Source organism: Giraffa tippelskirchi, chromosome 12, assembly GCF_054371585.1.
Source record: "Giraffa tippelskirchi isolate mGirTip1 chromosome 12, T2T-mGirTip1v1.2.pri, whole genome shotgun sequence".
NCBI lineage: Eukaryota > Metazoa > Chordata > Mammalia > Artiodactyla > Giraffidae > Giraffa > Giraffa tippelskirchi.
The window spans coordinates 145,475,883-145,489,325 of record NC_137286.1 but is presented as its reverse complement, the minus strand read 5'-3'; the positions used below and the strand labels follow the sequence as shown (position 1 = coordinate 145,489,325).

General features: G+C 41.7%; 1 long non-coding RNA gene across 1 annotated transcript in view; it reads right to left on the bottom strand.

The window, feature by feature from the left end:
• Positions 1–13,443, bottom strand: part of LOC145529807 (uncharacterized) — a 373,203-nt gene that overhangs the window by 290,708 nt on the left and 69,052 nt on the right. The window contains exons 5-6 of the long non-coding RNA XR_014071362.1: positions 12,199–12,295; positions 5,898–6,009 (exon numbers count right to left, since the gene is read on the bottom strand). This is a non-coding gene — a long non-coding RNA (uncharacterized LOC145529807). The remainder of the gene's footprint in view (positions 1–5,897; positions 6,010–12,198; positions 12,296–13,443) is intronic.

Here is a 13,443-nt window from a genome sequence, read left to right as displayed (position 1 = left end):
ACAGGGAGGCCTGGCGTGCTGCAATTCTTGGGGTCGCAAAGAGTCAAACATGACAGAGCGACTGAACTGAAGTGAACTGAACTGAACATTCTCAGACAAGCTTTGACATCTGCACAGCCTCACCTGTGCCACCAATTCTAGAAACCTGTCCGAGTGCTACCAGAAAGATCACTGGGACGAACTATAACACGTCTCAAGAATCAGACCTTCCAATCAGGAACAACAGATAACATTTTTTTGTTTTTTTTTACAGAGCCTGATTGCTTACCAAGGTTTTCACAGTGCTCTATCAGCTTCCACAATCACTATGTACAAAGGTCGGGTAGATCCTCACCCCTTTCTTTTCAGTAAGAGGAAACTGAGGCTTGAAGAGGCCAACAACACAAAAGAATGTGTGGAGACTGGACTTTGGAGTTTTCTAACCACGTGGAATTGCTAGTATGTTGGGTCAAACTCTATGAAATTGCCATTTTTATAGATAGAATCCACAAGTTCACACAGCTTTCCCAGTACAATGTTATCTTACTCAGAAACACTGTAGCAGCAGGTGACACACACTGACAAGTGTGGGTGGTTTAGTGTGTTGGGCTCTTTGCGGCCCCGTGGACTGTACCCTACCAGGCTCCTCCGTCCATGGGATTCTCCAGGCAAGAATACTGAGTCAGTAGCCATTTCCTTCTCCAGGGGATCTTCCTGACCCAGGGATCGATCCTGGGTCCCCTGCATTGCAGGTAGATTCTTTACTGTCTGAGCCACCAGGGAAGCCCCAATAATAGCACAAACTACCCTACAAATAGGAGTTCTGATTACTGGAAGGACCAAGGACCTGCAGGTGGCTGGCATCAGGTGGACACTGATCAGAGGCTCAAATATCAGAACTCTCTCTCTTCCTTATCTGGATGCAGCTGGTGTTGGCTTCACGTCTGCATGAGACTCTTCATGTGGTTCAACGGTGGCTACTGAAAGCTCCAGGTTTCCCCGGTCCTTAGAACAGGGACTTCAGCAACTAGAGAGCTCCTCTCTCCTGCTGTCTTCTGCACAAGTCCTGGCTTGAGTCTGCAGCTCTGCTCAGACTAAGGCCCGAGTCAGTGACATGGATGGATGTTTGGAGGGGTATGTGATTGCCAGCCCAACTATAACAGAGGGCGATTCCAACATTAAAGACGAGCTCTGACCCCAGAAAAAAGGTGATAAACTGCTGCTCCTGCCCACTGCATGTAAAATACACATACCTACAAAGAACGGAACATTCTCCGCAGCACTGCAGTTCAACGTAATGGAAAAACAGACAGACAAACAAACAAGAGCAGAACATAAAGAATAAGATGCAGAGAAACTAACTAGACAAAGACCAAAGTTATTTTTTTTTTAAAGGCAACATGGCTAATCTGGTTAACTACACATCAGAATCAATTCACTTCTAAAGTTTAAGAAATGTTATTTCTTTGACATGGATAACATTTTTATCCACAAAATAAGAAAAATAGTCAAGTTCTACAGAGGGCTTTTAAATATCAAAGTTGCCTTTTTCACACAAATACAATGCTTGCAATTTCATCTGTCAATGCCTTGCGGTGACATTTGAAAATTAAATAATGTCCATCTAATGGGCCAAAGCCCATGTGTAACTTGAATATTCCTGGCACTTTCATTGCCCCAAAGTTCAATGGAGTAGAAGACGGAACTGATTTCAGGTCAGAAACAAGCAAACTATTTACATCTACCCTGCAAATTATATTGGCAAAAATAAGTAAGAAAGGCCTTAACACATTGTGGCAAGCCCACTTTGCCTTCATAACACATTAGGTGCTACACGTAAAGACCATCATCTTGTGTAAGCAAGGGAAGGCATTAGTGTTCACAAGCATATTTAATATTTAAAATGCTTGATTTCTTTCATTTCTAAGTGAAAAATAAAATTAGATGTTCTGTTTTCTTTCCAGGCTTCCCTGGTGGCTCAAACACTAAAGAATCTGCCTGCAATGCAGGAGACCTGGGTTTGATCCCTGGGTCAGGAAGATCCCCTGGAGAAGGGAATGGCTCCCCACTCTATTCAGTTCAGTCACTCAGTCATGCCTGATTCTTTGCAACCCCCTGGACTGCAGCACTCCAGGCATCCCTGTCCATCACCAACTCCCAGAGTGTGCTCAAACTCATGTCCATTGAGTTGCTGATGCCATCCAACCATCTCATCCTCTGTCATTCCCTTCTCCTCCTCCCTTCAATCTTTCCCAGCATCAGGGTCTTTTCCAGTGAGTTAGTTGTTCGCATCAGGTAGCCAAAGTAGTGGAGTTTCAGCTTCAGCATCAGTCCTTCCAATGAGTGTTCAGGACTGATCTCCTTTAGGATGGACTGGTGGGATCTCCTTGCAGTCCAAGGGACTCTCAAGAGTCTTCTCCAACACCACAGTTCAAAAGCATCAGTTCTTTGGCTCTCAGCTTTCTTTATAGTCCAACTCTCAGGTTCATACATGACTACTGGAAAAACCATAGCTCTGACTAGATGGACCTTTGTCAGCCAAGTAATGTCTCTGTTTTTTAATATGTTTTCTAGGTTGGCCACAGCTTTTCTTCCAAGGAGCAAGCATCTTTTAATTTCATGGCTGCAGTCACCATCAGTGATTTTGGAGCCCAAAAGTATAAAATCTCTCACTGTTTCTGTAGTTTACCCTTCTGTTTGCCATGAAGCGATGGGACCAGATGCCACAATCTTAGTTTTCTGAATGTTGAGTTTTAACCCAACTTTTTCACTCTCTTTCATTTTCTTGTCCAGGAAATCCTATGGGCAGAGGAGCCTGGTGGGCTGCAGTCTATGGAGTTGCAAAGAGTCAGACACAACCGAGCAACTAGCACTTTGACTTTCTCGTTTTCCTGCCACGCCTGAATCAGTTACTGGGCATCACTTGAAAGCACATGATGCCTGTGTAGACGCTGGCAGGGACCCATGAGGTCAAGCAGGGCTGGCTCTGTTGTCCTTGCGGGAGACAATTATGCTGTTACTGTTTAAACAACACACTGGTGACACAGCGGAAAAGCAAGGGAGGAAATTCAGTGCTGGAAGGTTTACTAACTTTCTGAATATTCAAGAATCACAGTCTTGTGCCTGAAAAATACACCTCTAAAATAATTTTAGAAGTATTTCAGTAGAACCTTTTAACTGAGATTGCTATTTTCACCCCAAAACTTAGGTCATTTCTTTGAGCAATGCCTAATTTTATAAACCAAAATTTTTCATTTAAATGCTATGACACCTGATCTTTCTAATAGATACACCAGAGGAGGAGTAAAAATCTTGAGCATGTCTTCCTTCTCATTTTTCATTAACTTTTGAAAGGATTGATGTAACATCCAATGCTCATTCTTTCTGCACCATATTATTGCTAAGAAGAACTCTTCATTTTAAATGTATTCTAATAAAAATTTGACATCCACACATTTCATAGGAACAAATTGAAGAATTTTTGGCAGTAAGTAAAGAGAAATTTCCATTAATAAATACAGCTATTTCTCCAATTTCAAATACAAATGGAGAAAACTGTTGGCAATTAGACTTGAAATTACTTAATCAATTCCTATTTTTGCCAACAAATGAACAAATTTTAAGGAAACTTAAACAATCGATTTGATTCTTTTTATCATGGCTCCTGAAATCTTGAAAATATTTCAAAGCATCTACTTCACTTCTCTAAAGATGGGTATAACTCACTGTCTTATAAACAGTGTAGTTTTTTGAACTTCTATGCAATGCCTTGAGAAATGAGACAGCCAAACATCATTACAGCTACAAGCAATGTCCGAACATCTCAGGACGGTCTGCAGAGTAGTTGCAAAGAGAATTCAAGGTTAGGAGGGAATTATGCATGACTCAGATTGATTTTCAGTTGACTCAAACTCTCAATAGTATTTAGCCTTTAAGTTTACTGATCTTTTATTAAGCATTACACACACAAAAAAGACATTATTTTGCCATGTTTTTGTCTTCCTATTTAAAGATATTATTTTAAAATAGCAGAGTAAACACCAAAGATGATAGGAAACCATATCTGCAAGAGATATTTTCTTCTTTGAACTATTTTTAATTTAGAAGATTTATAATTTGGACATCCGCAGTAATAGTGTTTGCTGTTCAAAAAGAACAAATAGAGAGTTCATTTGACAGATTAAGTTCTATTTCAGGGTTCAGTTACAAATAAAGAAAGAGAAGAGAAGAAAAAGGTAACATTACAGAATGATCATGTGTTCCAAAAGAAATCCATCATCTAACTTTTTCTGCAGGATATCAGTTGATGGCATCAAAAGATAAAAGTCTCATTTGCCAATCATATCTCCTAAATAGGAAAACATTTTAAGTGCCAGGCAGAATTCAGTTTATGAATGTTCAGATGTGCTCCAGATTATGTACTCAGGAAATCTAAGTTACGTGTTCTTCTAAGGGAAATCTTAAAAGGAATAATTATCAAAATGATATTATGCTGAATCTTTCCAGGCTGTTACTGTGCTCACAAGATTCTCTTGTGGATCTGTTCCCACTCTCAACTGGCTACTTAAGGCTGGCCATGCCGTTCTCTTTTCCTGACATCTAAGTTGCCTTAATTGTACAATGACTTTCATTTGCTTTTCATGTCAAATTCAGACTTGAAGAGTCTTCTGATATTTGTTCATCAAGGGAGAAAGCAAGTTTCTCCCTTGTTCTTCCGCTGTGTCACCGATGTGTTGTTGTGAACGGTAAGAGTGCAATTGTCTTCCACAGGGACCACAGAGCCAGCCCTGTTTGCCCTCACGGGTCCGTGTGAGATAATATTTTCTATTATCTAACCAAATAATAGAAACACGGCTGGTAAGAGGATTATTAATCATATGAAAAGTAGTTCAGAAACATGCAAGTAGGGAAAAAAAGACTGAAGGTGAACACTACTGATATCTTCAAATATCTGAAGGATTGTTAAGTGAAAGAGACGTTATATTCATTATGTTAACACCAGACAGCAGGCTGCTGCGTGTACTCAGTCCTGTCTGGCTCTTTGCGACCCCAGGGACTGGAGCCCGCCAGGCTCCTCTGTCCACGGGATTCTCTAGGCAAGGATACTAGAGTGGGTTGCCATTTCCTCCTCCACGGGATCTTCTCGCCCCAGGGACTGAACCCATATCTTTTGCATCTCTTGCATAGGCAGGTGGACTTTTTACCACTGCACTAGCTGGGAAACTAGGTTTTAGCCCAGAAGGAGGAAAAAGACCAACAGTCGCAGTTGTCCCAACAGAGAAAGGACTATTTGGTAAAGAATTAAGCAAAGGGTGGTTCTTTATCTGGTAGGAAAACAAAGCAGGAATATCACAATCGAGAAGAAGTTTTTAATCCTGGTAACTGCTAGGGAACCTTTCGACTCCAGTCTTTGACTAGGTTGTTCTCTTCATTTTATCACCCAGTTACTGGCCACCGAACTCCATCTGCCAACCTGCCCTCATCAGATGGCCAGCTTATGCAACAGAACTTTCTGCTCCTATTTATTCACCAACAAATTGTCTCTGTTCCAGACAGCATTACCCTCCATAGTAACGATCATAAGCAAGCTATTTAACTCCTCAGGTCTGCGACTTCCTACCCACCTCAAGGGGTGGCTGTGAGGAATAAATTAGATCATTGATGTAAAGCATTTAGCATGACTCCTGGCACATAGTAATTACTAAATACTGTTTGCTCTTATTAGTCATTATTATTGCACCCCAGCTCCAGATCACTGTCTCCAAGAGGCAGGCATGCACTAATCAGACCCAGGTTTGGTTGACTCCCTGGAACAATTTCTCTCTCTTAAGCGTGCAATTATTTCCAGCTGTCCTGAATTTGCTAAGCGACTTTTAGATACACCATGACTGTAAGGGGTCCACATAGGAGGATCATACCTGTAAAAGGTAAAGGTCTGCTGAACTCGGTATCAAACCAGGCTCTTCTGCTTTGCAGGTGAATTCTTTAACAGCTGAGCTTCCAGGGAAGTCCATCACTCCATCTAGAAGTCTTCAAAAATACAAGATGACCATTTGAGCAAAGAGAATGTCAGGTCTTCTATGGATCGCCCAATCTCTCTAGCCAGAATTAGACCAGAATCAAATCAGAAACTAACATGAACACTGAGAGATCCCTCCCTTAAAAATAAAAAGAACAGCAAACGCAAACCTCAGACATTCAACAAAATAATCAACCATACTTCTTGAAAGTGTCAGGGATGTGAAAGGCAAAGAAACTGAGAAATGGTCACAATTTCAAGCTTAATGACTGAACGCAATAGGGGATCCCAGACTGGATCCTGGAGCAGAAAACGGACATTACATGACAACTTGGTGAAATTCTAATACAGTCTGTAATTTAGTCAACCAGTGTTGTATCTTCATTAATTTCCTGAGTTTGGTCATCGTACTATGGTTATGTAAGGCGTTAACACAGTGGACATCCATACTATCTCTATAAATTTTCTATAAGTCTAAAGCTATTCTAAAAGAAAAAGGATAAAAACAGTAAAATATAAAATAACAAAACAAAAGTATTTAAAAATTAAAAATTTTAATAAATGTTCCTTCTGAAAGTTTCCTACATTGGAGATACAAGTTCTCTGATTTGCAGCTGTAGGTCAGAGAAGACTATGCAGAGAAAAATAAGTTCTCACCCACAAAACCAAAAGATAGGCTTACAAATCAGTTTAAACTCATCTCCTCATTAAAATGCTCAACTCAGGCAAAGAAAAAAACAAGGATAAGCAAACCTAGATGTATGTGAGTGTGCTCAGTCAATCAGTCGTACTGTAGCCCACAGGCTACTCCAGCCATGGAATTTTCCAGGCAAGAATACTGGAGTGAGTTGCCATTTCCTTCTCCAAGAGATTTTCCGGGACCACTCCCTCATCCTCCCACACTGGGTCTCCTGCACTGACAGGCAGATTCATTACCACTGAGCCACCTGGGAAACCCTAACACAAATATACAAAGATCAGTAGTTTCCCAGGAAGAAAGCAATTAGAAAATAAAATGGAAGAAAAATTGATTCACAAGAGTAACTCTAATCGTGGACTGACTAACATGGTACAAAAATTTATAGAAGTTACACAAATTTAACACAGGGGAAGGGGGCAGTCCTTACTCCATGGAGAGACGTATGTCATGCTTGGAGAGGAATGTTCTGGTTTTGGCCTCAAAGAAGGTCAGAAGCTCTCAAGTGGACCGAGGAAGATATCAAAAGGAAAAAAAAAAAAACAGCTTAATATCTTAGTCTCATTTATTTTGGGGCCTATTTAATTTTTTTATATTGTTGTTCAGTTGGTAAGTCGTGTCCAACTCTTTGCGACCCCATGGACTGCAGCACACCAGGCTTTCCTGTCCTTCACTGATTTTTTTGTTATTAGCCTCCATTTATTACATGTCAAGTACTTTGTCCAAAGTGTGCATAATCGTTTCCGTGGACACAGCCAGAGATACAGTAGCCTGCTGCATTAATTTTGTATGTGAAGTTTTCACGGATGAATCTCAACTCTCCCCATGAGTTTACATCTTTAAAAATAGGAGTAATTTTTACATAGTCTCAGGATGCCTACTCCAATTCCTACAATTTTGATTTCCTAATACTGAAATCCTAATATCCTAAATTATTTGCTAAGGAACAATTAGCAACAGACAGGCATTATTTTCCACTTTATAAGAACTTCTATCCTACTACTCCATTTTTATCCAGTCTCAGTATTATAGTATATATAAAGTACTATAGTTTATATAAAAGGGTGGTTAGGATGACTCGATTTGTCTTGATCTTTTCATTTTTAAAAAAGCTCTTCATATGGAGTTTATTATCGTGAAATCTGTTTCACATTATTAAAACCAGCAGGGTAAGGCATTGACAATCACAGAATAGTTATAGTTTATTTTACATTATGGTTTAAAATGCCGCCTTAGCCCTTTATCTCTAACGTCCTTAAAGATATGAGAGATTTTCTAAAATATTAAAATTCTAAGTACTACTAGTATATATTTTAGTTTTCTCCTTCTTAGATAAATATGTCTGAAATGATCACTTGTAAGTTTAAATAGCAAACCTTCCATGTTTAGAGATTTATGACTTCATGTTTAGAAATTAAACATGTTTAGAGATTTGTAATGGAAACTCGAAGCATTATAGTGTCTGAATAAAAGGTGTTCAAAAATTATAAGCAAAATATACAAGAAGGAACTTTTTGTAATTTGTAATTTTTCCATATCTGCTTCATCATCTAAAAATATACTTATATCATGAAAAGATTAAAGAGTCATGAAGATGTTTACTTAACACAGTTCTTTTCATATCTGAATTATCTCTCCAGCTGGGTAGTGATAGCTGGAGAGTCAAATTGTGGCAGACTTGCTGTAAATATTTTTATTTTGATGATTTATTAAACCCTCTCTACTCTTCATCTAGTCTAGAGCAAGATCCCACAGGGCATCGGTTAAATAGGAAGGGAAATCATCAAAGCATACACAACACTGAAAAAGCAAGAAGTTAGAAATGAGAGAATTACACATCAGCAGCTGGGAAAGTCAAGAGCAAACAGGAAAAAGAGAAAAGTGAAAAGTCAAGTAAAGAGACAGGGACTTGAAGGCTGTAATCATTCTCAGGTGAGTGTAGCCGGGCTGCGTCATCATGGACCATTTCCCTGACTCAACAGGATATACTTAAACCATGCCCTCTACCGAGTGTGTAAAATACCCAAGAAAGAAAATCAACACTGTCTTCCAGGACTTGACTCTCAATATCCCTGTGGCTCAGACGGTAAAGAATCTGCCTGCAATGCAGGAGGCTCGGGTTTGATCCCTGGGTGGGGAAGATCCCCTGGAGAAGGAAATGGCAACCTACTCCAGTATTCTTGCCTGGAGAATCCTATGGACAGAGGAGCCTGGTGGGCTACAGTCCATGGGGTCACAAAGAGTTGAACACAACTGAGTGACTAACACACACACACAAACACACACACACACACACACACACACACTTGGTTGAGCTAACACCATCTCCTCTGCATTTGTTGCGGTTTTTATTGGGGAAACCGTGTTCTTGTCTGTATATTAGTATCTTTTAAAGGCTTGCTCTTTATATTTATTTATGGCCACACCATGCAGCATGTGGGATCTTAGTTCCCTGAGTGGGTATTGAACCCGTGACCCTGCAGTGGAAGCTCAACGCCCTAACTCCTGGGCCATTAGGGATGTCCTGTATATGAGCATCTTAGAGCAGTTCAGAAGACAGTCATGTTTCCAGGCTGCCCTTCACTTCAAGACAGCAATGCAGCCTGCCCAGGGCTGGGGAGCCTGAGGTGGGGAGGGGGTGAGGTTAGAGTGCAGGTGTGCGCTCAGGGTTCCACAAAGCAGAGGCAGAGGGGAGCACCGTGCTGGCTGAGGCTGGGTGGACGCCTCCTCCTCATGGGATCTGTGCTCTTCCCGCCCTGCCCGTTACCAGTGAGTGACCTGTCCGAGTGGGGCTGCGTCCCGCTCTCCTGGGCCTGGGGGTGTGGGAGCCGCTACCTTCTCCGGCTGACTTCCCTGCAGGCCTTGAATGCAATTAGAGTGTGTCTAGGGAGGGTGTGAAGGGAGGTGGAAATGAAGCTTCAGGAGAAATTCAGTTGACACAGTGGCGAGAGTGCTTGTTCCAGCAATGGTTTGGGGTCTAAATCAAGCAATGTAGGCTTAAACTAGAAGGATCTGACCCTTTCTCACAAAACACACTTACACACTGGCTTAAAGCATCCTGGCAGGGCCAGGCTGACCCAGCTACCGTCCAAAAAGACAGAAATGGCCAGAGCACCTACGTCATAATCCGACTCAGAAGGAAAACAAATCGGTGCGGACTGGGGTTGATGGTAAGGAGACATGGCTTCAGGGGACTTCCCTGATGGTCTAGTGGTTAAGACTCTGTTCTCCCAATGCAGGGAGCTGGGGTTCAATTCCTGGTCAGGGAACTAAGATCCCACATGCCCCCACATGCCGAATGGCGTGGCCAAAAAAATGACAGAAACTAAAAAGACATCAATTTTTAAAATTTTCTTCTTAAAGAACAATAGTTTAAAAAGAAAAAAAAAAATGTGGCCTCAGGACCTGTGAATGTTATTGACCAACTGGTGTCACTCAACAGATACTAGGGCAAGTAATGTGTTAGAACCAGCAGTGCTGTTTGAGGCAAATGATTACTTAGAGGAATAAGGGAAGGAGATGCCATTAAGACGTTTCCAACCCTTTGCAGGTTAATCAAGACATATTAGCTAAAGTACAAAAGTCTACATTTCTAAAGAATGATAAGAACTATAAGAGTATAACAAGCAAAAAATCAGATCATATAAGACGCAAATAAGCAAACTTAAATATATTATCCATAAAAGACACACACACACATATATATAATATACATACAAGGTACAAATATATATAAATATACTATGTGGCCTATAGTTCAGTTCAGTCACTCAGTCATGTCCGACTCTTTGTGACCCCATGGACTGCAGCACGTCACAGTCCCCTGTCCATCACCAACTCCTCAACTTTACCCAAACTCATGTCCATTGAGTCGGTGATACCATCCAGCCATCTTATCCTCTGTTGTCCCCTTCACCTCCTGCCTTCAATCTTTCCCAGCATCAGGGTCTTTTCAAATGAGTCAGCTCTTCGCATAAGGTGGCCAAAGGGTTGAAGTTTCAGCTTCAGCATCAGTCCTTCCAATGAACACCCAGGACTCATCTCCTTTAGGATGGACTGGTTGGATCTCCTTGCAGTCCAAGGGACTCTCAAGAGTCTTCTCCAACACCACAGTGCAAAAGCATCAATTCTTCAGTGCTCAGATTTCTTTATAGTCCAACTCTCACACCCATACATGACTACTGGAAAAAACCATAGCCTTGACTAGATGGACCTTTGTTGGCAAAGTAATGCCTCTGCTTTTAATGTAGCCACAGTACACAAATATTATATCTTAACCCTCCTGAGTGCCCTGACTTGTCACCTCCACTATGGTTTTCAGGGAGTAGAAATAAGGTATGTGTGTGCTCAGTCATGTCTAATGCTTTTTTTGACCCCATGAACTGTAGCCCTCCAGGTTCCTCTGCCCATGGGATTTTCAAGCAAGAACACTGGAATGGGTGGCCATTTTCTGCTCCAGGGGATCTTCCCAGCCCAGGGATCCAATCCACGTCTCCCGCGTCTCCTGCATTGGCAGGTTGATTCTTTCCCTCTCTGCCACCTGGGAAGCCCCGAAATAAGGAGGAAAGTGGAATCAAATCAAGACACATGTGATTCAGCCCGAGTGATGAAGCTTCCTTCTGCTCCTCTTCCACCCATGTTCCTTCCCACTGTCTCCTGCCCTCCAGCCCACGGCCTCTCCCTCTCTCTAAGCTCCCTAAGAAGCTCCCTGCTTCCCCGAGAAGCAATGTGTTATCACATGTATCATCAAATGATGTTTCCACCCAAAATAAAGCTTCCCCCCAAAACCTGAGAGTTTGTCCCAGCTCTATAAAGAATCTGAACCACTCTTATTTTTTTCCTTGAATGTCTTTGGCTTTAGTTTGTTGTTCATTTTCTGGGATTATAAGGAACAAAATATTTCCTTAAAAATATCTTCCTTTGCCTTATGCTAAAATAGTCAGATCAACTACTCTGCAAATGTTTAGGGAAGCTAATTATAGGAATAACATTTTTTTTTCCTTTACCTAATAGGCAGCTTTGGTGTAAAACCATGTCTTTACCCAAGACATTGAGTGGCAGTGGAAAGAACTGAGGGTGGGAGGGAAGGGGTGAGGGAGGAGCAGATGTCTTATCAGACCCTCTTCACCTTGCAGACAGTACCTCTCGGACACCCTCCCTAAGAATTACTAAATTTCTAGAACAGCACTTCAGCCCCAAAGCCCAGAAAATAATTACATAGGCGGTGGCCCCAGAGGAGTCCCCCTGACCCCCGTCCAGGCCTCTGTCTGTCACCCCGTCCCCTTTCACGGGATTCCTGGGGACTTCGGCTGATAGTAAAATGAAACTACAAGTATGAAACTTTGATCTCTTCGTAATATAATTCATCACAAACATTTTTACCCTTAATCCTTAGAGCCCAAATAGCATCATTTAAAAAATTCCCTTATTGACAGATGCCCTTTTAATTATCATTCATGGGATAGAAAAAAAATAAATCAACCAAGTTCAGGCCACCTCTCACCTTGTCTCTTTCTTTTTCCTTTTTGTTCAACAAGAATCTCATGGCTTTTCCTCACATTAGCCCATTATTCCTGTTCACTGCGAGGCCGTGTTCCCATCTGTAAGGGACACAATGTGTCATTGTCCGAAGGCTACCTACATCAGTCCCCTCCAGGGAAAACGAGCTTTCGACACACACAAGAGCTAAATCTGTGCAGACCTCCGGCTTCAATCACTCGGTTAAGTGTTGTGCAATGAGTGACAATACAGGCTTTTTTATTCTCACTGGGGACAGAACGACGACGTTTAATTAGGCATTTAAAAGCGACTGTTAACTTATACAGACCTCATCACAAATGGTTTTTCAGCAGGCTCAGTGATCTGAAACACCAATTAGTTTCAATTCACACTTATTATCTGTCTGTCATTAAAGTAGTTAGTTCAGAATCTAAACTCTTTCCTATGCAAGAAAGTGTTGATGCTCTCTGATGAATAAAAAGAATATATATATGTTTTGTGCTTTTTCAAACGGTGCCCTGTAAAATGTCTTCCCATGCGTCTCTTTTCTAACTCGAGAAGCATGCAGAGCTCTTCTCTGGAAGACGCCCTTCGTTGAGACTGGTGGTTTTGCTCTGAAGCCTCTTTATTTCCAAGGCCTTTGGTGGGCAGGAGGGTGGGGGTGGTCACCAGTGACGCCTCTCCTGATGCCGCAGCTCCCATGGGCCTGGGCAGCTGTGTCTGTCGTGACCGCTCTGACTTCTGGGTTGTGCATGGCCTCTCTGAATGACCTTCTCTTGGATGGAGTGGACCCTCCACAGCCAGCCTCCCTCACAGGTCTCCAAGCTCCCGGCCCACAGAAGGGCATATTTTCCACTCGCTCAAAAGTCCAGCTTTAGTACAACAGAAAGTATGCAGAAGAGCATGGAAGGAAGTGTATTAGGTCTTTCTAGAGAAGTAGAACCACTCGGAGGTAGATAGATATATACAAGGATAGATGGATAGATAAGTAGATAGATGATACAGATAGATAAACGTTAGATAGATAGACGTAGATAGGTAGATAGATATAGGTAAGTAGGTAGATACATAAAGATGGATGTAGATGATGGATACATAGATATAGATAAGATGATATTGCTATTGTTCAGGTGCTAACTCGTGGCCGACTCTTCGCGACCCCATGGACTGCAGCACGCTAGGCTTCCAGATAGGTGATAGAGATAGATAAATAATAGATATCAGTAGATAGATGGATATAGGTAGGTAG